Raw genomic sequence first — 24,717 nt, forward strand, 5'->3', positions numbered from 1 at the left:
TTTTACCTCATGTGTACATGTATATAGATGTGATGAGCAAATTCTCTTCATCACTCTAGCTGATTCTACAAGTCTGTCATGATTTGACCCATGCTTTATAGTTCCTCCTCTTAATTCTGCTTCTACTTCTTTTCATTTTAGCTGACCATTGGGTCTTTCGATCCTAACCTGAATAATCATGATCAGTTTCCCAATCTCTATCAAATGGCCTCCAAGGACACATCTCTGGCCAGTGGCATTGTCTTATTGTTGAATTATTTCCAGTGGAATTGGGTGGGGTTGATTGTATCTGAAGGACAAAAAGGTGTTCAGATAATCTCAGACCTGAGGGCAGAAATGGACAGAAACAGAATATGTAGAGATTTTGTGGAGATGATCCCAGTCAGTAAAGTATCGTTTTTGGCACAGAAACAATTGAATCCTACACGGGTTCTGAAATCATCAGCAAATGTGATCATCACCTATGGGGACAGTGACTTTCTGAGAGGCTTCCTGTCTTATTTAAAGCAGACTTTAGTTACAGGGAAAGTTTGGATCATGAACTCAGAATGGAATGATATCAGCCATTCAAAGCATTTCATTTTGCACTCATTGCATGGGAGCCTCATTTTCTCACATCACCACAAAGAACTCTCTGGTTTCAAAAATTTTACCCAAACTCTTCACCCTTTCAAATACCCAGAAGATTTTTACCTTCAAAGGTTCTGGTTCTACTTTTTTAACTGCTCATTTGCTGATGACCGTACTACAGTTGAGAACTGTGTGCCTAATGTTTCCTTGCATGACTCACCTAACAACCATTTTGATAAGGTGATAACCGAGTATGCTTACAATACATACAATGCTGTGTATGCTGTGGCCCACAGCCTTCATGAGATGCTTCTTCATCAAGTAGAAGTAAAACCATTAAGAAAGGCAGAAGAATTGATGTTTTCAGCCTGCAGGTAATGTGTTTCCCATTGGATTGCTTATAACATAAGCAATGTGATTTTTCTAAATGTCTTCATTAGGAGGCCACACTACTTATCTTAGAATCTCTAAGAATACAAAATAAACTACTAGAAACACTGACAAAGGGGGGGGGGGTAAGTCAAGATTTATACAGAAATAATTAAAAGGAAGGAAGAAAATGTGTTCTAAATCCACATCAGTATTTTATGTTGCCAGATCAAAGATTTCTATATAAAAATACAGAATATGTGTAATCTTGCGAGTCCCATGGGATTCAGTTGAGGCTGTGGACATTTGCTGAGAGGCCAGAGCTGAGTGTGGAGGGTGGAGTGCCTAGGCACATGGAAGGAATCACAAAATGTGGAGAATGGAATCTGCAGAGAAAAGCTGGAGGAAGGAACCTTCTGAGAGTATTAATCTTAAGTATGTGGCGTCCCATCCATGGAGAAGAAGCTTTAAAAAAGGGAAATGACTGAGTTGAGTAAAGAAGGGATACTTCACAGGACTACCACAAGATGCAGCAAAGCCTGTGCAGACAGACTGGACAGTGGAGATGAATGAAGGTAGTAGAGTTCCCAGGCACGTTACTTCACAACATGCCATAAAGTCCACAGAAGAAGGGAAGGGCGTGGCTGTCCCAGGGTAAGGTGCTCTATAAATAGAAGTTTTTATGTCTCGTTCCATCCTGCAGCCACTTTTAAGTAATCACTCAAAGGCTTGTATTATTTATAAACTTTTTGGCCTATAGGTCAGACTTCTTACAAACAGCTCTTACATTTAAATTAACACATTTATTTTTTATTTTTATTGAGCTATATATTTTATCCACTCCTCTCCCCTGTCCCCTTTCACTTTCTCATATTATTCACATACTCCCAGTTACTTAGAAGATCTTGTCCTTTTCAACTCCCCCACGTAGATTAGATCCACGTATGTCTCTCTTAGGGTCCTGTTTGCTGTCTAGTTTCTCTGGGCTTGTGAATTGTATATTGGATTTTCTTTGCTTTATGTCTAAAAGCCACTTATGAGTGAGAACATATTATATTTGTCTTTCTGGGTCTGGGTTACCACACTCAATATTTCGGTGAAGAATGTGGCTGCTTTTTGCCCTTGTCAAAAGAGTCTCCCTGAGGGTAAAGTGAAAAGTTGTGGATTAATATCCAGGTCTTTGATTCGTTTCCTTTGGTCAACATCTTTGTTTTTGTGCCAGTACCAAGCTGTTTTCATTACTATAGCTCTGTAATAGAGTTTGAAGTTGGGGATGGTAATGCCTCTGGAAATTCTTTTATTGTATGATTGTTTTGGCTATCCTGGGTTTTTTGTTTTTCCATATAAAGTTGATTATTGTTCTCTCAAGGTCTGTGAAGAATTTTGTTGGGATTTTGATAGGGATTGCATTGAATCTATAGATTGCTTTTGGTAGAATTGCCATTTTTACTATGTTAATCCTCCCAATCCAAGAGCATGGGAGATCCTTCCATTTTCTGGTATCCTCTTCAATTTCTTTCTTCAAAGACATAAAGTTCTTGTGAAATAGATCTTTCACTTCCTTGGTTAAAGTTACCCCAAGATACTTTATGCTATTTGTGGCTATTGTGAAAGGTGATGCTTCTCTGATTTCCCTGTCTGCTCCATTGTTCTTTGTGTATAGGAGGGGACTGATTTTTTTGGAGTTGATCTTGTATTCTGCCACATTACTAAAGATGTTTATAAGCTGTAGGAGTTCTTTGGTAGAGTTTTTGGGGTCATTTATGTACTCTATCATATCATCTGCAAATAATGAAAGTTTGACTTCTTTCCAATTTGAATCCCCATGATCTCCTTATGTTGTCTTATTGCTATTGCTAGAACTTCAAGCACTATATTAAAGAGGTATGGAGAGAGTGGACAGCCTTGTCTTGTTTCTGATTTTAGTGGAATGGCTTTGAGTTTCTCTCCATTTAATTTGATGTTAGCTGTTGACTTGCTGTATATTGCTTTTATTATATTTAGGAATGAACCTTGTATCCCTAAGTCTTCGAGACCTTTATCATACAGGGTGTTGAATTTTGTCAAATGCTTTTTCAGCATCTAATGAAATGATCATATGGTTTTTTTCTTTCAGTTTATTTATATGATGGATTACATTGATAGATTTTCATATGTTGAACCAGCCCTTCCTCTCTAGGATGAAGCCTACTTGATCATAATGTATAATATTTTTGATGTGTTCTTGGATTCGGTTTGCCAGTATTTTATTGAGAATTTTTGCATCGCTGTTCATGAGTGAGATTGGTATGTAATTCTCTTTCTTGGTTGAGTCTTTGCATGGTTTTGGTATCAGGGTAACTGTAGCTTCATAAAAGGAGTTTGGCAGTGACTCTTCTGTTTCTATTATATGAAACACATTAAGGAGTATAGGTATTAGTTCTTCTTGGAAGTTCTGGTAGAATTCAACATTGAAACCATCTGGTTCTGGGCTTTCTTTGGTAGGGAGGTTTTTGATAACAGCTTCTAATTCCTCACGACCTACAGGTCTATTTAAATTGTTCACCTGGTCTTGATTTAATTTTGGTATATGGTACTTATCTAAAAAAAATGTCAGTTTCTTTCACATTTTTCAATTTTGTGGCATACAGGCTTTTGTAGTAAGATCTAATGATTCTTCGAATTCTTCTGTGTCTGTGCTTAGTTCCCCTTTTTCATTTCTAATCTTGTTAATTTGCAGGATCTCTCTCTGCCTTTTGAGTAGTTTGGATAGGGGTTTGTCAATCTTGTTGATTTTCTCCAAGAAACAGCTTTTTGTTTCATTGATTCTTTGGATTGTTTTCTGTGTTTCTAAACTGAATGCTGGGAGAGAGGAGGTGGAGTGAGGAGAAGCTATGGAGCCAACCCTGGAAACAGACATGCTGGGACCTTGCCCATAGGCCATGAGTCTCGTGATTAAAATATAAAATAATGGTGAGTTCCCAAGAGATCAGCCCCAATGTCTCAGTGTGTGGGTGCACCCCTCAGGTCCTGACTTCCTTGCTCGTGTTCTCCCTCCTTCTGCTCCTCATTTGGACCATGGAAGCACAGTCCGGTGCTCCAATGTGGGTCTCTCTCTCTATCTCCTTCGATCAGCAGATGAAGATTCTATGATGATATGCAAGATATTCCTCAGTATGACTATAGGGTAGGGCCACTTCAGGCTTCCTCTTCTCAACTGCCCTAGGAACTAGCTGGGGACATCTCCCTGGACACCTGGGAACCCCTCTAGGGTCAAGTCTCTTGCCAACTCTAAAATTGGCTCCCTTAATTAAGATATATACTTCCCTGCTCCCATATCTACCCTTCCTTTATCGCAACCATCCCATTCCCCCAAGTTCTTCCCATCCTCCCCTTCTCACTTTTCTCTCCCCATCTCCCCTTTCCCCCATCCCACCCCACCCCCCATTCCCAGTTTTTGGCCAGCTGGACTGGGTCTTAAAAAGCATGGGATAAAACCGGACTCTCTGAACATGGCAGACAATGAGGGCTGCTGAGAAGCCAAGAACTATGGCACTGGGTTTTGATCCTACTGCATGTACTGGCTTTGTGGGAGCCTAGGCTGTTTGGGTGCTTACCTTCCTAGACTTGGGTGTAGGGGGGAGGACCTTAGACTTCCCACAAGGCAGGGAACCCTGACTGCTCTTCGGGCTGGAGAGGGAGGGGGAAAAGAGCGGGGGAGGGGGAGAGAAATGGGAGGCAGAGGCGGGGAGGAAGCAGAAATTTTTAATAATAAAAAAGTGAAAAATAAAAAATATATAAAATAATGGAAATGTGTTAAATTAAGATATAAAAGACAATTTTTCCTAATATGTATATAAAGTGTCCTTTTCCTTATCTTCTGATTGACTTTAGTTTGATAACTATTTTGTTAGATATTTGGATAGCTACACCCACTTACTTCTTAGTTCTATTTGATTGGAAAACCTTTTCCCACCCCTTTATTCTGAAGTAATATCTGTCTTTGAGCCTGAGATGTATTTCTTGTATATAGCAGAAGGTTGGATCCTGTTTTTGTATCCATTCTCTTAGGCTATGTTTTTTTTAAAAAAATATGTGAATTGAGTCCATTGATATTAAGTGATATTAATGACCAGCAGTTGTTAATTTTGTTTATTTTTTAGGTAGTAGTGTTTGTGTGTATCCATTCTTTCAGTTATGCTGGGAGGAGGTTATCAGTTGCCTGTGTTTTTGTGAGTGCAGTTATCTTTCCTGGGTTGGGGTTCTCCTTTTAGTACTTTCTGTAGGGCTGGGTTTGTGGATACATATTGTTTAAATCTGTTTTTCTTATGGAATATCTTGTTTTTTCCATCAATGGTGACTGAAAGATTTTCTGGGTATAGCAGTCTGGGCTTACATCCATGGTCTCTTTGTGTCTGTAGCACTTCTATCCAGGACTTCCTGGCTTTCATGATTTCTATCGAGAAATGAAGTATAATTCTGATAGGTTTACCTTGTTACTTGACCTTTTCCCTTGCAGCTCTTAATTTTTCTTTATACTGTATTTTTGTGTTTTGATTATTATATGGTGAAGGGACTATTTTTTTTAATCCAGTCTATTTGGCATTCTGTAAGCTTCTTGTACATTCATAAGGATGCCATTCTTTAGTTGGGTAAGTTTTTTTCTATGGTTTTGTTCAATATATTTTCTGTACCTTTGAGCTGGATTTCTTCTCTTTCTTCTACCCCTATTATTCTTAGGTTAGGTCTTTTCATGGTGTCCCAGATTTCCTGGATGTTTTGTGTTACAAATTTGTTGTATTTAACAATTTCTTTGACCAATGAGTCTGTTTTCTTTATATATCTTCAGCACCTGAAATTTTTCTTCTATCTCTTGTATTCTGTTGGTTATACTTGTCTCTGTAGCTCCTGTTTGTTTACCCAGATTTTTGATATCCAGAATTCCCTCAGTTTGTGTGTTCTTTATTATCTCTATTTTTGTCTTCAAGTCTTGAACTGTTTGCTTTACTTGTTTGATTGTTTTTTGGGGGGGGGTTTCTTTGAGGGATTTATTAATTTATTTCAATTTTTGTTTGTCTTTTCTTACATTTCTTTAAGGAGTTCTTTATTCCTCTTTAAAGGTCTCCATCATTTTAAAAAATTATATTTAAAGTCATTTTCTTCTGATTATTCTGGGTTTGGATGATTAAGTCTTCCTGTTGTGTCTCTACTGTGTTGTGATGTTGCCATGTTGCTTTTTAGGTTGTTGGAGGAATTCTTGCATTGGCACCTATCCATCTCTTCCTTCAGTTGATGTAAGGAGTGTCTTTGCATCTTGATTGGATCCTTGCAGTGGCTGTCTGAGCATTTGGGAGTTTTTCTTAGTCTGTTTTCTTTTGTCAATGTCATCTCAAAGAAGCTCTGAGGTCTCTATAAGTCTGTTCTTGTGGTCTTCTCTCCTGTTTTACTCTCTTGGTGCTCTCTCTTGGTTCTCTCAGTGTTGTAGCAAGCTCTTGGTCCTCTTAGTATTGAAGCAAACTCTGAGCTCATAGGCAGGGTGTCTCTAGTAGCTTGGTGGGTCTAGTGGATGGGGTTGGGTTTTCAGGGAGTTTACTACAGGAAACTACCTGCTGGCTGGCTTGGAAAGGCTGGGAGTTGGGGAAGGGGCCTGGAGATTTGTCCCACTGTGGAGGTCCTAGGGAGTGGGTTGTCCCACCATGTGGCTGTTCACTAACCTCTCAAGTCCCCTCAGTATTGGAGTAAGCTGTGTTTCAGAGTTCCACTGTGGTTGCAGGAGGATTAGGGGGGTTGGGGGCAGGGTAGGGTTAGTAGTTTGTAGGGGCCGCTGGCTGGGTTTCAGTTTTAGGGGTGCCTACCTACAAGAAACTCCATGCTGGCTGGCTAGAAAAGTCTGGGGAGTTGGTGGAGGGCCCAGGTATTTGTTCCACTGTTGAGGTCCTAGAGAGTGGGGTCACCAGCTGCATGGCTGTTGACTGACCTCTTATGATTGGAGCAATCTGTGTTCCTAATCATATTCTGCTATATTCATATATTGATGAATTATACAGTTGTCATCAGAGAGGCTTTCTTCATCTAGCAACTGATGGGAGCATAGGCTTTGATCCACAGCCAAACCCTGAGGAAGACAGGGAGGAAGGATTGTATGAGCCAGAGAGGTGGGAAAAAATCATGAGAACATGGCTTATAAAATAAACCAAGAAGGGCTTATGGGGGCTCACAGAGTCTGAAGTGGCAACCATGGAGCATTCATGAATCTGAGGTAGATCCTTTGCATATTTGTTATGGTTATTAGCTTTGTGCTCTTGTGAAATTCCTAACAGTGAAAGTTAGGGGTGTCTCTGACTCATTTGCCTGCTCTTGGGACCCTTTTCCTCCTACTGGACTATCTCCTCCAGCCCTGATATGAGGTTTTCTTCCTAGTCTTACTGCAATTTGTTAGGTCATATTCAGTGGATATCACAGGGAGGTCAGCTACTTGTTTGTTTGAAGGGAAATGGAGGAGGAGGATATCTGGCAGAAAAGGGAGGTAAGGGGAAGGAATTGGGAGAATTGAAGGCAGGGCAAACTGTGGTAGGGATGTAATGTATGAGAGTAGAATAAAATTTCAAAAATCACAAAAACACCTACCACAAAGAGAGAATTCAAATATGTTTTTATTTTCTCCAAGTATATATACCCTGCGTTATAATTCAGTGGTGATTTAGCTTTTTTTTCATTTATTTTCCCCCAAAGCCAAGGGTGATGATTTCTTAAAATCCTGCCTAATACCTTTACTTACTAAATATGATGGATGATGAATAATAAAAACTTCAATTTTATGTGGTTTCTGTTTCTATTCTATTTTCATCTCAAGGAGTTTATTTTTTTCTTAGAAATACACACCAAATGATATTCATTTATATTTTATATCTCATAGTTTTTCTTCAGGGATTTATTAAGTTATGTGTTCTCAAGATGCTTTTGTGTTTTTGTTTATTTGTTGTTCTTGTTTTGTTTGCTTTGATGTTTGTTATTATCCCTGGAGAGGTCATTATTTATTTAATGACAAAAAGAACAACTAAACTCAGAGAGTTAGGCCCCAACTTGTTCAGAGATACTACTGTTCATTGTATTGAATTAAACTTATACATCCAGCTTGAATTTGATTTTCTTTTCCAAAGTTTTATATTTAATAAAACTAAAAACAGAAATTTTAAAAAGGATATAAAAGCTAGCCAATAGGAAGCTAGATTTAATAGACCAAGCCTTGATTTAATTAATACAGTTTCAGTGTGGTTATTTAGGGAGTCTGGGTGGCCAGGAAATGAACAAGTGGCCTCCTACTACAACTAAATTTTGTTAGACAAACTGACAATTGCCAGGTTTTCTTTCACTTACTTTTTATCTTGGTGCTTGTTATTGAGAGCTACTATCTATTAACAAGATTGTTATTTTCAAAAATATCATAATATATTAGCTATCCATAGGCTGCCATTTGCCCTACATTCTTGATACCTATGTTAAATTTACTTTATGCATCAAGAATTTAAACTATACAAAACTTTCCCAAACACTTCAGTTATTTGTCTTCACTCTGGTACCAGCTTCATAAAATAATACATCTTTTTTAGCTGCACCCTTTTCTAAAAGACAAGCAGTTTACTAATCATGCTGGAGAACAAGTGAATTTGAATGAGAAAATGAAACTGAATGCAGAGTATGACATTCTCAACTATTGGAACTTTCCAGAAGGTCTAGGACTTAAAGTAAAAGTTGGACAGTTTTCCCCATATGGTCCACTTGGTCAACAATTATCTTTATCTGAGGACATGATAGAATGGGCCACAGGAATTACAGAGGTGAGTTGGGTATAATTATAATACAATTAACTACACATAGTAAAACAAATCTTGATAAGGACCTCCTAACCAAAATCTATTTACAATGGACCTTCTTATAAAGAAAAGAGTAATTTCTTCTAATAAAGTCTCATTTCAGGGAAGAGTCCATTCCCAAGAATCTCAATGTTATTTTTGTAGAACTTTTATGTCATATTTCTTTGTTTGAAAACTTTCTATTTTATTGGTCTTTTGCTTTATGTGTGTTTGTTTCATTGGGGTTTTCTGTTTTCAGTTTTGTTTCCTTGTTTTGTAAACATAGAGAAAGAAAGGGCATAGAGTTGAACAAAGGGTGAGATAGGGAGATTTAAGAGGAATTGAAGGAAGAAAGATACATGATCAGAATATTTTCTGTGAATACGTCTTTTAATGTTTTATACTAAACTATATATATTTTAATCTTTTCTTTTGCCTTGCAGTTTTGTGATTTTTTATGTACTGATATTTTTAAGTTTTCTATATAAATTTAAAAAATATTACTGGATATTAAAAATATAAATATATGAAATAGTATATGTTGTTTTTTAGGACCCATATAAAATTAAGGATACTACTATTTCTGTGAAGAATGAAATAGGAATTTTAAATTGGTATTGCATTGATTCTGTAAATAGTTTTTGGTAGAATGGTCATTTCCACAATATTACTTCTATCAATCCTTGAGCATGGGATGTCCTAATATCTTTATGAGGAAATTCAATTACAATAACAAATACAGAGATTTGACAGAAACATTCATGTTAACTTGAAGTAGAAGACACTTTTGTATTTTCTTTTTTTCCTAACATGGTTCAGAGACAGCATCATTAGAGTACTGATTGGAGAAGATATACTTCGCAGATTTTAGAGCTAAGGGTGTCCATCATTCCTTCAATAGTAAATTGAGGAAGGAATTGGAGAAATGGAAATGGAGAGTAAAGTAGGAATAAGAAGCACAGTGCATGGTTTAGGGCCACGAATGATAGTGGAGGAAATATTTCATAGCGGTTCACCAAAGCAGCGGTAGGGGTGATTTCTGCTTGGGCAATGGTTTCCGGGATGCCAGGCAGGAATCTCAGCTTCAAGCTTCTCTGCCTCATTTCAGCTCCCATCTGCTCACCCAGTTTTTCTCCACCCATCAATCCACTCATGGCTAGCAAATGGGGTTGACATGTTCCAGCTGCTGTTTTCTAGTGTCCATGACCAACTGCCCCTCATTGACGGCTACTTTTGTCCTTGACCTGGTGCGAGCAAGATGGTGAAGCAGCACTAGCTTGACTGTTCCTTTGGGAACAAAAGCGCCATGTAGGCTTATTTTATTTTCCTTTAATTCTTTCTCTGCTAAAAGTAGAGTCTATTTGGTTTTAACTGTGATTCTTGTAACTCTTGTCTTTCACTGACTCTCACAGAGGCAGCTTTTGATCCATATCATACCCAACAATCCCTTGAACCATGTATGTGCTTTTTAAACTCTATACTTCTAATTTAAGAAAGAGAATTTTTTATATACCATATGTAATGAGATCATGTTCATTTACCAATATGCACCTAAATGCTCACACATTTCATATGAAAATATGTACAACATCTGTTGGGGGTTGTCATTACTGACAGATCTTTAGGTTGAATTTGGTGGTTTCTGGGACTTGTTTAGCTATTACTTTTGACTGAGAAGGCACTATGGTGTGCTTTGTGACAGTAGAAGACATTCACCTCATGACAGCAACATTAGAGGTAGGATGAGTCCATTGTCTCAACACACCTTCCAATGGCAAGCCTCCAATCACTAACTTTCTCACCTTTTAAAAAACATTTTGTTTTTATTTTTTTTACTATTTATATGAATGTGAAGGAAGGGATTATCTTATCTGCATGTCAAGTGCAGGTGCCTATGGATGCCAAAAGAGGCTGTTGGATTCCCTGTAGCTGGAGTTACAGGCAATTTTGACCCATGCAATGTGAGTCTGGGAATCAAATTCATGACCTCTGCAAGAGCATCCCATGCTGTTAATACTGAACCATTTCTCCACCCCAATACTTCTCCACTTACAGGCTTCAGCATGTCTCAGCAGCATCATAGGCTGAAGGTCATCACTGTTAAGGCAGTGTGTATGTCCAAGCTACAGCAACATCCATCCAATTGGTTGTTTATGGATACAAAAACTATGTTCACTAATGTTCCAGTTCTATGAATAATGTGCTCAGTATAGTAGTAAGTGAAAATATGAATTATAACTTGCTCACTGATTTTCCTAAGACTCCCCAGTCTATCTGCAGTGAAAGTTGTAGTCCTGGATTCAGAAAATCCCTCCCAGAAGGAAATGTGGCTTGTTGTTTTGACTGCACTCTGTGTCCAGAGAATGAGATTTCCAATGAGACTGGTAAGTGTGTTTTATGGAAAAATTCTCTACTTCTAACTAATAGCATTTTTATGAAGTGTCTCACATTTGTACTTCCAACTCTTTACACACTGAGCCATCTCCCTAGCCTAAGATATTAAGCAAAGTGTAGTGATATACACCTTTTACACTCAGGAGACAGAGGCAGACCAATATCTGTGAGGTTATAACCAATTACTCAGGAGGCTGAGACAGGAGGTTTATTGCAAGTTCAAGGCCATCCTAGGTATCAAAAGGGATCTCATTTCAAATAGAAGTCAGGGAAAGTTTTAAAAAAATTTACAGTAACTCAAAAAAAAAAAGAATGGATAATGGGGCATGATATAGAATGTTAGCAGGAATCCAGTGAGAACCAGTTAACTTTCATTAATATATACTGTATTGTTAAGACAACTGATTTCTTCAATATTTAATTACTGATTAATACCTTTAAGTGTTCAAATGCATGAATATAAATGATGTGATGCTGAGGTTAATCACCTCTATAATGAAAACTTTTTAGAGACAGGGTCTCTCTTGTAGATGGAACAGCGGGCCACTTCCCGCCGCCCAGCTCCCAGTCACCAGCTAGCTTTACCCAAAATAATTACATGGAAACTGTATTCTTTTAAACACTGCTGGGCCCATTAATTCTAGCCTCTTATTGGCTAACTCATATATCTTGATTAACCCATTTTTATTAATTTGTGTAGCACCACGAGGTGGTGGCTTACTGGGAAGGATCTTAACCTGCGTCCATCTTGGAGAGGAGAGCTATAGTGTCTGCCTCATTGCCTTCTTCCCAGCATTCTGTTCTGTCTACTCTGCCTACCTAATTTTCTGTCCTATCAAAGGGCCAAGGCAGTTTCTTTATTAACCAATGAAGGTAACACATAGACAGATGACCCTCCTCCATCACTCTCTATGTAATCCTGGCTGTCCTGCAACTCACTATGTAGATCAAGCTGCCCCTAAATTTCTAAAGATCCACTGCCTCTGTCTTCCAAGTACCAGAACTAAAGAAAGACATATGCCACTTTGCCTGGCCTATAATGGTAAACTCTTTAAATTCACTTTTTAAATAAAAAGTGTAATCATCTTTCTGGGAATTAAACTAAGGTTGTGGGCTTGGTGGCAGGCACCTTTTTTTCAGCAAGCCACCTTGAAGGCTCTCTAATGTATTTTTTTAAAGTCTTTGATTAGTGGAGTTGGGCATTTAGCTCAATTGGTAGAGTGCTTGCCTAGGTTTCAACTCCAGCACTGTATATGCTGTATTTGGTGACACACACCTAATTCCAGCACTTGAGAGAAGGAGAAAAGAGGATCAGAAGACCAAGGTCATCCTCAGAAACATAGTAAACACAACAGACTATCTCAAAATAAAGTATTTTGTTAGTGTATATTTGGTGTAGAATATAATGGGTTTTTTGAATATTTGTTCACATATAACATACAGTGTGACTATATTTACATCCACATCCTACCTTGTCCCCCTCCTTCCTTCTAGAAGTTCTTCTTCTGGCCAAGTAGTTCACCTCCGTGTGTGTGTGTGTGTGTGTGTGTGTGTGTATGTGTGTGTGTGTATGTGTGTGTGTGTATGTGTGTGTGTGTGTGTGCATGTAAAATCTAGACTGCAATAATGAATCATGCAATAATTGTCTTTGGAAACCTGATTTATTTATTTCATTACATAAGATACAACCATACATAATTCTAGTTCTGGGGGATGTGATGCCCTCTGAAGACACCAACTATACACATGGTACAAGCAAAACCCCCATACATATAAAATAGATAAACCTAAAGAAAAATTAAATAATAATAAAACATAAAATGTATTTTTGTATAATTGTGTTATAAAGGGCACACAAGTCTAGCTCACTGCTCTATTGATCTGAGGAGACACTGTGATCACAACAACTCTTATAAAGAAAGCATTTTAGTTGGGGCCTGTTTACATTTTCAGAGGTTTACTCCATTATAACCATGGCAGGAAACATGGTAACACACCAGCAGACATGGTGCAGGCAGAGTAGCTGAGGGCTCTACATCCGAATCTGCAGAAAGCAGGAAGAGAGCCACTGGGATTGGCTTTTGCTTTTGAAAGCTCACAATCCATCCCCAGTGACATACTTCCTCCAACAAAGCCATACCTACTCCACAAGGGCACTCCTCCTAATCTTTTTCAAGTAGTACTCCTCTCTGATGACTAAGCATTCAAGACTATGAGGTCATTCTTTTTCAAACCACCACATTCCACTCCCTGCCTTCCCGTAGGGTTGGAGCCATATTATAATGTAAAATGCATTTAGTCTAATTTTAAAAGTCCCCATAATATCAACGTCTAGTGCGTTGGGGTCCCTGGGTAAGGGTCTCATGCAAATCAGGACACAGGGGATGCAAAGTGTGAACAACTGCATAATAAGCTTTATTTTGTATGGCCTTTTATGCAGACTAAAAAGCATTGCCTCAACTCTGAAACCCCCCTTTTACTCATGTACATGATCATGAGAAACTCTTACCTCTCCTTGCAAGATTCAATACCTCAATTAATAACAGTAATAAAAAGTACATGGAGAAGAAGTACATAGAAACAAGGCAAAAAGTATACAGAAGCAAAGCACTCCTTTGTAACTGATAGAGCGTGAAGAACTGAGCTCAAAGGCCACTTCCTTATCCAGGGTACAGATTCTGACAGAACGTTTGAGAAATGGGCAGAAAAAGTTTGCTTTCATCTGTGCTTGGTTTGCCAAGCAATCGTTTCCCAACTTTGTCTTATCTGTCCCAGGAGGAGCCTGAACTCTAAGCCAGTTCTGTGTCTCCACACCATAATCTATAACATTCTTAATACTGTTTACAAGCCCAAAGTTTACTCTCTTCTGAGACTCATGCAATCTCTTTAACTGTAACCCATGTAAAAATTAAAATAAAAAACAGGTCACATACTTCCAACATACAATCGCACAGAATGTACATTACCATTTCAAAAGAGAGGAAAGGAAGCATACTGAGGAAATACTAGACCAAAGAAAGACCAAAAGTCAACAGAGTCAACTCTAAATTCTTCATCTCCATATCTGATGTCAAAACACTTTTCAGCACTCTAACTCCTTCCAGCTTTGTTAACTGCAACACACCTGTCTCTCTCTCTCTTTGGCTGATTCCACACCCAGTCTGCAACTTTCCTCGGCAGGTATCTTATAACTCTGGCATCTCCAACATCTTTGGGTCTCCAACAAATCTAGACTTCACCTTTACAACTTCATACAATGGCCTTTCTGGGCTTCCATGCATACCCCTGACACACACCTAATCTCACCAGCATTCCTTAGCTGTGGAGGGAGGTACCACACAAGGATATATCTCTTTCATATATCCTTGACTCTAAAAGTCAGAACCATGTATTCAAAGCTGACAAGTTCTACTATTTGCTAGGCCTGAACATGGCCCCTACTTCCATTACATTTGTACTAGTTTTCTGTTGTTATGGTTTCCTTCACTGCTTAAGCTTTTCTTTCATTTCTTTTCAAAAGTTGGAAGACTTTCTGGGTGGGGTCTTCCTGGGGTCACAACTCCCATTATTAATTTTAGCATGGGGCTTTCTTTAAATGTTTATCTCTGTCTTAGTTAGAGTCTCTATTGCTGTGAAGAGACATCATGACCATGGCAACTCTTATAAAAGAAAATACTTAACTGGTGCTGGCTCATTGTTCAGAGGCTTAGTCCACTGTCATCATGATGGGAAACATGGTAGCACACAGGCATACATAGTGCTACAGAGGTAGCTGAGTTCTACATCTGGATCTGCAGGCAGCAAGAAAAGAACTGAGTGAGACATACTGAGACCTCAGAGCCCACCCCCTAGTTACACACTTCTTCCAATCAAGCCATACCCATTCCAACAAGGCCAAACCTCCTAATAGGGACCTATGGACCTATGGAGGGGACATTTTTATTCAAACCACCTCCATCCCCTTGAGTACTATATTTAGCTTGTTTACACTTCATGGTGCACTTTTTTCCTCAAAGTGTACATATTGTACTTTTCCTTGTTCATCTTGCTCCTTTTTATTATAGATCTACGTAAGGGTGACCACTAATAACCATGTAACACAATCACTTTTAGGTGGTCTTGAAATCTCCTCTTCCAGTGTCATTAATCTAAAACTCTTCAATTTAACATCAGGCAGATTTTTGGGCAAGAGCAAAAAATAGCCACATACTTCTACAAAATACAAGAAAAATTTCTAAGCTATTTATTAATATTCTCCTCTGAAACCTCTTGAGACAGGCCATCAAATCTACACTGCTCACATCACCACAGTCTTCCATGCTCCTATTAGGATGGCCCATTAAGCCCCACTTAAATCATCCAACCACTCTTCTAATCCTCCAACAAACATCATGGTCAGTCCTATCACAGAAAAAAAACCACACTCCTGATATCATCATCTGTCTTAGTCATTGTTCTAATGCTGTGAATCAACACTATAACCACAGCAGCTCTTATAAAAGAAACCATTTAATTAAGACTTGCTTATAGGCTCAGAAGTTTAGTCCATTATCATCATGGCTAGAAACAGGGCAGCATGAAGTTGGACATTGTGCTGGAAGCATAGCTGAGAGTTCAACATCTGGATCTGCAGGCAGTAGGAAGAGAACCACTTGGCCTGGCTTGGATTTTGAAACTTCAAAACCTACACCCAATGACACACTTCCTCCAACAAGATCACATGTCCTAATCCTTCCCAAGTAGTGCCACTCCCTGGCATCTAAGTATCCAAATGTTTGTGGCCTTTGAGGGTCATTATTACTCAAACCACCCCAATACACATGGCATGCATGTGGAAATTAGAAGACCACTTTAGGAGATCATCTGTAACTGCAACTCCAGGGGATCTTAGGCTATCTGTATCATTTTCACAAACCCACACACATGCACACATACACAAAACTAAAATTTTTAAATCTACTTAATAAAAATTAATCTTTAAAAACAATCCAATATCCAATGTTTATATTTGAAGTTAATTCCTTCCGACAAATTTTATGATAACACCTTTAAACTCCTTTGTTTGTTGCCAGAAAAGGCCAGGGTATGCCCTAACTTGCCAAGTAGCTGAGTCTGGCTTTGTACTCCTATTCCTCCTGATTCTACCTCCCAAATGCAAGAGCTACAGACATGTGGCAAACTGTTAAAATGCAATATTTACTTATTTAAAACACCTTCAGATAGAAGAAAAACAATCAGAGAAGTCAGTTCACTGGGTAGCTCCATTTGAACCCCATATCTGAGAATACCACTACAAAGAAAGGACTTGAGAAGACCCGTCTTACCTCACTAAAGTTATTTTTCAAAATCAAGAGTGTGGTGTGTGTGTGTGTGTGTGTGTGTGTGTGTGTGTGTGTGTCCAGGAGTGTGGGTGTGCACGTGTCATGGTGCACAGATGGAATTGGAGTCAGTCATCACCCTCCCTCTGCCTGAGATCACGTTTCTTCACAGATGCATCAGCCAGGCCAGATGCCCCACGAGCTCCTGGAAAATATTGTCTAACTCTCATCTTATAGCAGGGGTGCACTGGGATTATAGAGGCTTGTGCTACAGCATCCAGCTTTTATGTGGACCCTGGGAATCCGAACTCAAATTATCAGGCTTAGGCAGCAAGCTGTTTATCCAGTGAATCAGCTCTCCCCAGCCCAGGAAATATTTTACATGAATGCAATATTGTGATCAAATTGAAGTTGGATACTGTAAGTAAGTATGTAAGTTTCTGAAAAGTGGAAAATAATAACATCAGAATATTCAAAACAACACACAATTGAATAAAGAGGAGAAACTGTAGCTTTGTTCATGTCACAATGCAGGAAATACACGGTAGTCACGTTATTCCCCATAAAGCATTCTTTCGTTTGGTGTCTGAAGTAACAAGGGATGTCTGTTAGGCTAAACTACTCAAGTGAGTGGTTAAAGAGGACAAAAGAAAACTAACCTGAAATAACAAATATACATGCTTTCACCAGATGCGGATCAGTGTGTGAAGTGTCTAGATCATCAATATGCCAACACAGACCAAAACCATTGCCTCCAGAAATCTATGACCTTCCTGGACTATGACGATCCCCTGGGGAGAGGGCTGCCATGCATAGCCATGTACTTTTCTGCACTGTCAGCTCTCGTTCTTGGGATCTTTCTGAAGCAGCAAGACACGCCCATCGTGAAGGCAAATAACCGCACTCTCAGCTACATCCTGCTCATCACCCTTAACTGCTGTTTTCTCTGCTCTTTTCTCTTCATTGGCCACCCCAACACAACCACTTGCATCCTGCAGCAGACCACATTTGGAGTGTTGTTCACTGTGGCTGTTTCCACTGTCTTAGCCAAAACTATCACTGTGGTTCTGGCCTACAAGGTCACTGCCCCAGGAAGAAGAATCGGGTGGTTGTTGGTAACACAGGCACCTAACTTCATTGTTCCCATCTGCACCTTGTTCCAGATTATCTTGTGTGGGGTCTGGCTGGGAAAATCTTCCCCCTTCATTGACCCAGATGCACACTCTGAACGTGAACACATTATCATCCTGTGCAACAAGGGCTCAGTCACTGCTTTCTACTGTGTGCTGGGATATCTGGGAGCTCTGGCCTTGGGAAGCTTCACTGTGGCTTTCCTGGCCAGAAACCTACCTGACACCTTCAATGAAGCCAAGTTCCTGACATTCAGCATGCTGGTGTTCTGCAGTGTCTGGGTCACCTTCCTCCCTGTCTACCACAGCACCAAAGGGAAGGTCATGGTGGCTGTGGAGGTCTTCTCCATCTTGGCATCCAGCGCAGGGCTCCTAGGTTGTATCTTTGCCCCCAAGTGCTACATCATTTTGTTCAGACCACAGATGAACTCTATTCAGGGTCTCAGGAACAAAATACATTATAGGTACAAGGCTTAATAAATTTAGTATTAACTTTCAAGTTAGCACATGAAGGAGATTTCATTATTACATTTTCATACATATATTTGTTCCTATTCATCTGTCTCACAAACTGATACTGCATCCCCTCTATTGACCTCTTCCTGTTTCTTCCTTATCTTAAAACAATCCTCATTTTTACACTCATGTCTGTGTGTTTCTTTACTCCCCGCCCCTTCCCACCTTCCATACTTCCACTCCTTTCTTGGAATCCTTCCACTTTAAGAATGAAGGAAGAAGAGAGAGAGAGAGAGAGAGAGAGAGAGAGAGAGAGAGAGAGAGAGAGAGAGAATGCCAGCCCCCCTTGTGGTATTTATACTTATGACTATGGCTTAGATGACCAAATAAACAGTTTCGGTTCCAAAATTTTTCTTTTAAATGTTATGGCTTTACTCTTATTTAAGGCTGAAGAAATGCCACTGTGAATATGCTTCATATTTACTTTATCCACTCACCTGCTTATGGATATCTGCATGCTTCTTTTATTACTAAAACTAAAGTACAGCAATAATTGTGGATGTCCAATTATCTCTGTAGATGCCTTCTGGGTCTATATATCTAGGGGTTGTATGATGGATTGAATGGTACTTCTCTTTGTAATATTGTTACTAACTTCTACTCTGCTTTCTACAGTGGTACAAATATCCTACTAAACATGTAACAAAATTGATTAAGGAAAAAATGGGGTGTGGGATCAGCTTTCTAAGAAGACCTGTGAACTTGTGGTGCTGACTATCCCTATGATCTAAGCCGCTGCTGAAATTCACCACCACCACTTCTTCAAAATCCAGGAGAGACGTACAAACTTACACATGTGTGACTATAACCACAAAATATAAGAAACATAACAAAGAAAGACAACATAATTTTCTGAAAAAGTTCAACTGGTGAACTCAACATTCTGAAATAGGTAAATGATCAGAACTTTTCAGAAGTTTTCTTGAAAAAAAAAAAACAAAAGATCAAAGACCTGAACGAGGATATCCATAGGCAGATTTATTCCATACATACCTTCAATACCTATAAAGAAAGTCATTAATACAGAGGAAAATGGCAGCAAGACAAAGGAAAACTATAACAGGAAGAACAGGCTGTTTGTTCTGGGTGCCCTGCTAGTTTGACCCCCAAAATAATCACACAGAAATTGTATTAATTAAATCACTGCCTGGCCCATTATCTCTAGCCTCTATTGGCTAACTCTTACATCTTAGTTTAACCCATTTCCATTAATCTGTATTACCATGAGGTCATGGCTTACCTGGAAAGATTTAACATGTCTGACTTGGTAGCTCCATGGCAGCTCTCTCTCTCTGCTTTCTTCCTCCCAGAATTCAGTTCTGTCTTCTCTGCCTACCTAAGTTCTGCCCTATCAGGCCAAGCAGTTTCTTTATTAATTAACCAATGAAAGCAACACACAAACAGAAGTACCTCATATACCAGAAAACAATCAGCAGCATGAGAGAAAACTTCAACAATGACACTGAGATGAGGAGGGACAACAAAAGTATTGAAAATGAAAAAATAAATTAAAAAAAGCAGAGTGGGAAGCATGAACAATGGACTCAAAGAAGCAAAAGAAAGACTTCCAGATGGAGAAGGATGAAAATATAATAATGCAGATACCAAGAATCGAAAAATAAAGGAGCATGACCACAATGTCCATGAGAGATCAAACCCAAGAACCCACAGGACTAGAAGGAGTAACATAAACCCAAATGGTGCAGGATATTCATTCAACAATATTACAGCAAAAAAAAACCAAGCCTAGAAACCATTCAGACATTCAAACACAAAACACATTTAGAACCCCAAACAGACATGACCAGAGAACAACCTTCCCATGGCATAGGACAGTCAAGATGTCAAAAATACATAGCAAAGAAACAATATTAAATGCTGTCAAGGAAAAAACACCAAATCACCTACAAAAGCAAATAACAGAGTAATATTAGCAAACTAAAAGCCAGAAAGTTATGAAATGGTATCTTTCAAGTCCCAAAAGCAGATTAATTGCCAGTCAGGACTACTATGCCAGGCAAGTGATCTTCTAAATTTGAGAAAAAAGAAGGACATTTCAAGGTAAACACAACTGAGGGAGTTCAGTAACACCACGCCAGCACTGCAAAGGACACTAAAAGAATACTATATGCAGTGGAAGATATTTCAATCACTAATTCAGAGGAAAGAATAGATTTCATGTTCAGACAAGCTGAACAAAGGTGAGCTGGAAGGAGTCCATTATATCCAACAACATAAACCAGATATGAATGTGGGATGGCATAAAGAACAGACAATAACCAAACTGACAGGAAAAAACAGAAATTAATAGCTATTTCTCATCAATAATTTCTGTGTAATGGACTCAACTCACCAATAATGTTACAGACCAGATGGATGGATTAAAAATGTAAAAGGAAGCTGGGTGGTGGTGGTGCACACCTTTAATTCCAGCACTCGGGAGGCAGAGGCAGGGGGATCTCTGTGAGTTCAAGACCAGCCTGGTCTACAAGAGCTAGTTCCAGGACAGGCTCCAAAACCACAGAGAAACCCTGTCTCGAAAAACAAAAAAAATGTAAAAGGAATATGGAGAATGGTGTAAAGTTACTGCTTGACAGGGGTTGGGAAGGAGGAAGTACAACTAAGAAGAACGTAGAGGACTGGGGGCTGTGAAATGACTCTATATGGTATTTCAGTGGTGAACACAGGTGGAAACCCACTGAAAGTAAGATACAAAATAGGAACCCTAGTTTGGTGTGACGATGAACACATGTATTTGTGGCATTTTGGAGACTGATGGGAGGGCAAGTTTAAGGGTAATCTGGGATACAGATAAAATCCTGAATTAAAAAAGAATAAGATGGAAAATATGAACACTAATGTGAAGTGTAGACTTTGGGTGAGGATGTGTCATTGTGGATTATAACAAATACACCACTGTGATGGAGGATGTTGACAGTGGGAGAGGCTTACACTTGATAGGGAAAGGGAACAATGAAACCTCTGTGCCTTCCTCTCAGTGTTCTAGTAAACATCAAGCTCTAAAGAATCCTTATAAAATAAAAATAAAATCTATTCATATATTTAAGAAAAAATGAAATTCAACTCTATAGTGTCTTCAAGAAACACACCTCATTGATAAAATCAAAAGATAGAAGATATTCTATCAAGAGCATTAAAACCAACCACACCAAATGTTGGAACTCCAACTTCATAAAATAAACATTAAATGGAAAAACAAGTCCTCATATGATATTAGTAGTGAATTCAATACCAAACTAGATAGGTCATCCAAACTAAGTCAACAAAGATGTGCCAGAGTTAAACTATGTCATAGATTAGATGGACTTAGCATATTCCTACAGAATATTCCATCCAATCAATATTAACCATTATATTTGGCTATATACATTCTTCTTAGCAGGGAATGATACCACCCAGAGTGGGCAGGTCTTCTCACTTCAATTAACCTAATCAAAATACTCCCTTACAGGTATGCCTAGAGGCCCATCTTTCAGTTGACTCTATAGCTCAACAAGCTGACAATGGAGGTTAACCATCACAACTAATCCCATTTTTAGAATCCAGCATTACTCTGTACTAAGGATATTAGTAAGGGCAGTATGTTTTTTAAAGTTTGTTGGTCCCATTTTTGTTTTTACATTTACATAAAAAGTAATGGGTTTATTGCAGCATCTTCATACCCTGAGTATTCTTATTAAATCACTCATTACTCATCCTTTCCACATTTTGTATGCAGTCTCCTTCTGGTTGATTCTCTTTTCCCTTCTGTTTCCATGTCATATGCATTACATTCTTCATCTCTTTTAAGATCATTTCCTTCTCTCTTATGATTCCTTATATTTTCATGACCTATAAACATATAAATGCAAACACATACATATGAACAAATATTTATAATTTAAAATCTAAGTTTTTGCTTTTCTAGGTTGGTTCTCCTTCACAGGCTGGCTTCAAAATGCTGTAAAATAATCTTTTTGTACATAATATGTTTCATTATAATTGGTTTAAGAAAAAGTTGAATTTTCAGTACAGAGAAAATGCTAGGAAGAGGAATGGCAGAGTTGTGAGGAAACACCAGGGATGCACAATAAGCAGCATGGGCTTCACAAAGTAAAGGTAACCAAGCCACAATAATGAACATTCATTAAAAGATATGGGTTAATTTAAGTTATAAGAACTAATTAAAATAAACACGTCTAAGCTATCAGCCAAGATTTCATAATTAATAAGAAGTCTCCGTGCCATGATATGGGAACTGGCTGGTAGGACAGAGGAAGATTTGCAGCATATGGCACCCAATGTGGGGCCATATATCTACATAAGGCCAGAAATAGCTTTCCAGAGAGAGAGAATAAGAGAGATAGAGAGAGAAAGAGAGAGAACTTGCAAACATGATCTCCTGGAAGCCATGGTCTCTCAGATAGGCTCAGCTCTAGTGGTTTACAGAGGCATGCCTCTTTTAAGAGGCTCTGCTACTAAGCACTAGAATGGGGTCCATGAGCATCAGGCAGCGCTCTACTTGGTGGCATGAGACTAGGAAGAAATGCTTACAGCAGCGTGGACCCAGAAACTTCCCAATGTTGGGACAGTAAACATGGCTCTGGTCAGTACCTCCACAATTAGGCTAGAATCTCATAAAACTCAGTAGGTGGAGCTAGCTACCAGCACACCATGAGTGAAGCTACATTCTAAGATTTTTCTCCTGCAGACAGAAAAGGTTACATATAGGCATTAAACAAGTTCAGATGGAAAATAACCTCTAAACAAGATGCGGTGTCTTTAAAAATGTTTGTAGACATAAGGAAAAATGGTTTAGACACTTATAAAAAATAAGTAATTTAAAAATAATAGAGAAAATTCTTTAAAGAAAGAATAAGTCACATAGAGATATGAAATACGCAGGGGAGTCTGATCCTGTATTATTATTATTGTTACTGTGCAGTCTAAATTTTTTATTGCTTATAAGTAAATGACATCTGCTGCAAGACAGGACCATGAAAGGAATTTCTGAAATAAACAAGTCTGGAAACATTAAGAATGCCTTAACTCTAAAATTAAAATCAAAAAAGTCTTGCTTTGGGGAAGAGGTTATGATTTTGTTTCTACAGAAAATAAAAGGCTATGGATTTGCTTAAGTTTGATAGATGTCAAATTTGATAGGCGAAGACCCCCTGAAAGTCTGCTTACATATTTAAAGAAATAAACTTAAAATAACTACAAGATAGTTAACGTATACTTTACGTGCTTGAACAAACAATGAAGACACATCTTTGGCAGGTTTATATACAATACACAGCCCATCCTTGTGTTAATACAGTTATGTATGTTACCTTACAAAGTTTGTGTTCTTAAAGCAAGGGGATAAGACACCAATGAAAATGAATGATCCAGGTGATCCAACCTCTCCAAGTGCCTCTGTTGCAATTTGCTCAGAATTCTGCATCCAGAACAGCCTCAAGGCTGATGGCTGAGATGGTCCAGCCTCACAGACTATTCTAACCAGGATTTGACCATTATCCTATTTTCTCATTCCCCAAAGATGCCATTACCTACAGGCAACAAAAAGCAGTTTAGAGAACACAATGCCTACATTCCTAAGAGGTGGAGTGGGTGTTTTTGGTCATTTGTTGGGCTATGGATATTTGTCATCACTTGGAGGGTTACAAATTGTTACTGGTTTTAGTCATAGAGGAAGTTAAATGAAGGAGATTAGATTCAAGTATCTCTTTCTGAAGGGAAAAGGGGAAGTATAATATAAAAATGATGGGATAAAAGGGTGCATTATTGAGTTTTCTTTTAAACTACCACTGCCTCAAATATTTTACATTGGTATAAATTTCTGTATATTGATATAAATTTAAGGCTATTTTTGTTTTACTGAATTAAGTTTCCATTATTGTTTGGGGTATTGTTCTTATACAGCTTATTAAATGTAATGTATAACTAAGAAATGCAGATTAGTAGTCATCTATAATAATCAAACTTGTAGTCATATTGGGTATATTTTCAAGGTTAAGCCTATACATTTAGATAGATGGTTTTCAAACACTTCAAAGATTTACAGAATATCGCATTTAAGATTGAATAACTTGAGGCTTTTCAGGATAGTGAGACATGTCTGCTCCTAGCAGCACCAACTTACTTAAGAAAATATACTGGGCATTGAAGAAATCCTTTCTGGAGTTTCATTTCATTGTGGCAAGGTTAGCCACTGGGCTAAGAAACTGTTCTTGCCTTGACTCCTGACAGTATGCTGTAAATACTGCATAAGCAGGTCACAAAGGAAAAAGACTGCCAAACTTTGCCAATATAAAGGAGGACAGTCCTTAAAAGTTCCTGCTACATAGAAAAGTCTGTCAGATATTCTGGGGCTGTAGGGTAAAGATAGATGCCCCAACATTGAAGAGGATCTTGAGTGACTGTCCAGACAGCCAGAAGTCTCGAATTCTATAGGTCTGAAAGCAGCTTGCACTGCACTTCCTGTTTACTAAGATTCTAGTATATCCTGCTGGGGTCTTTGATGGAATTGAAGAATAGTTCAGTTTTCCTTAGTTATAATAGAAGATAAATTAGTACAAAACTTTA

At 38.5% G+C, this 24,717-nt stretch overlaps 2 pseudogenes; one reads left to right on the top strand and one right to left on the bottom strand.

Annotated features, from left to right (window-relative positions):
* Nucleotides 1-24,717, bottom strand: part of LOC142839899 (diacylglycerol O-acyltransferase 2 pseudogene) — a 177,410-nt pseudogene that overhangs the window by 74,672 nt on the left and 78,021 nt on the right.
* The window catches only part of LOC142845705 (vomeronasal type-2 receptor 116-like), a 38,301-nt pseudogene that overhangs the window by 11,736 nt on the left and 1,848 nt on the right, over nt 1-24,717 (top strand).

The sequence above is a fragment of the Microtus pennsylvanicus genome, chromosome 1 (assembly GCF_037038515.1).
Source record: "Microtus pennsylvanicus isolate mMicPen1 chromosome 1, mMicPen1.hap1, whole genome shotgun sequence".
Taxonomy (NCBI): Eukaryota; Metazoa; Chordata; class Mammalia; order Rodentia; family Cricetidae; genus Microtus; species Microtus pennsylvanicus.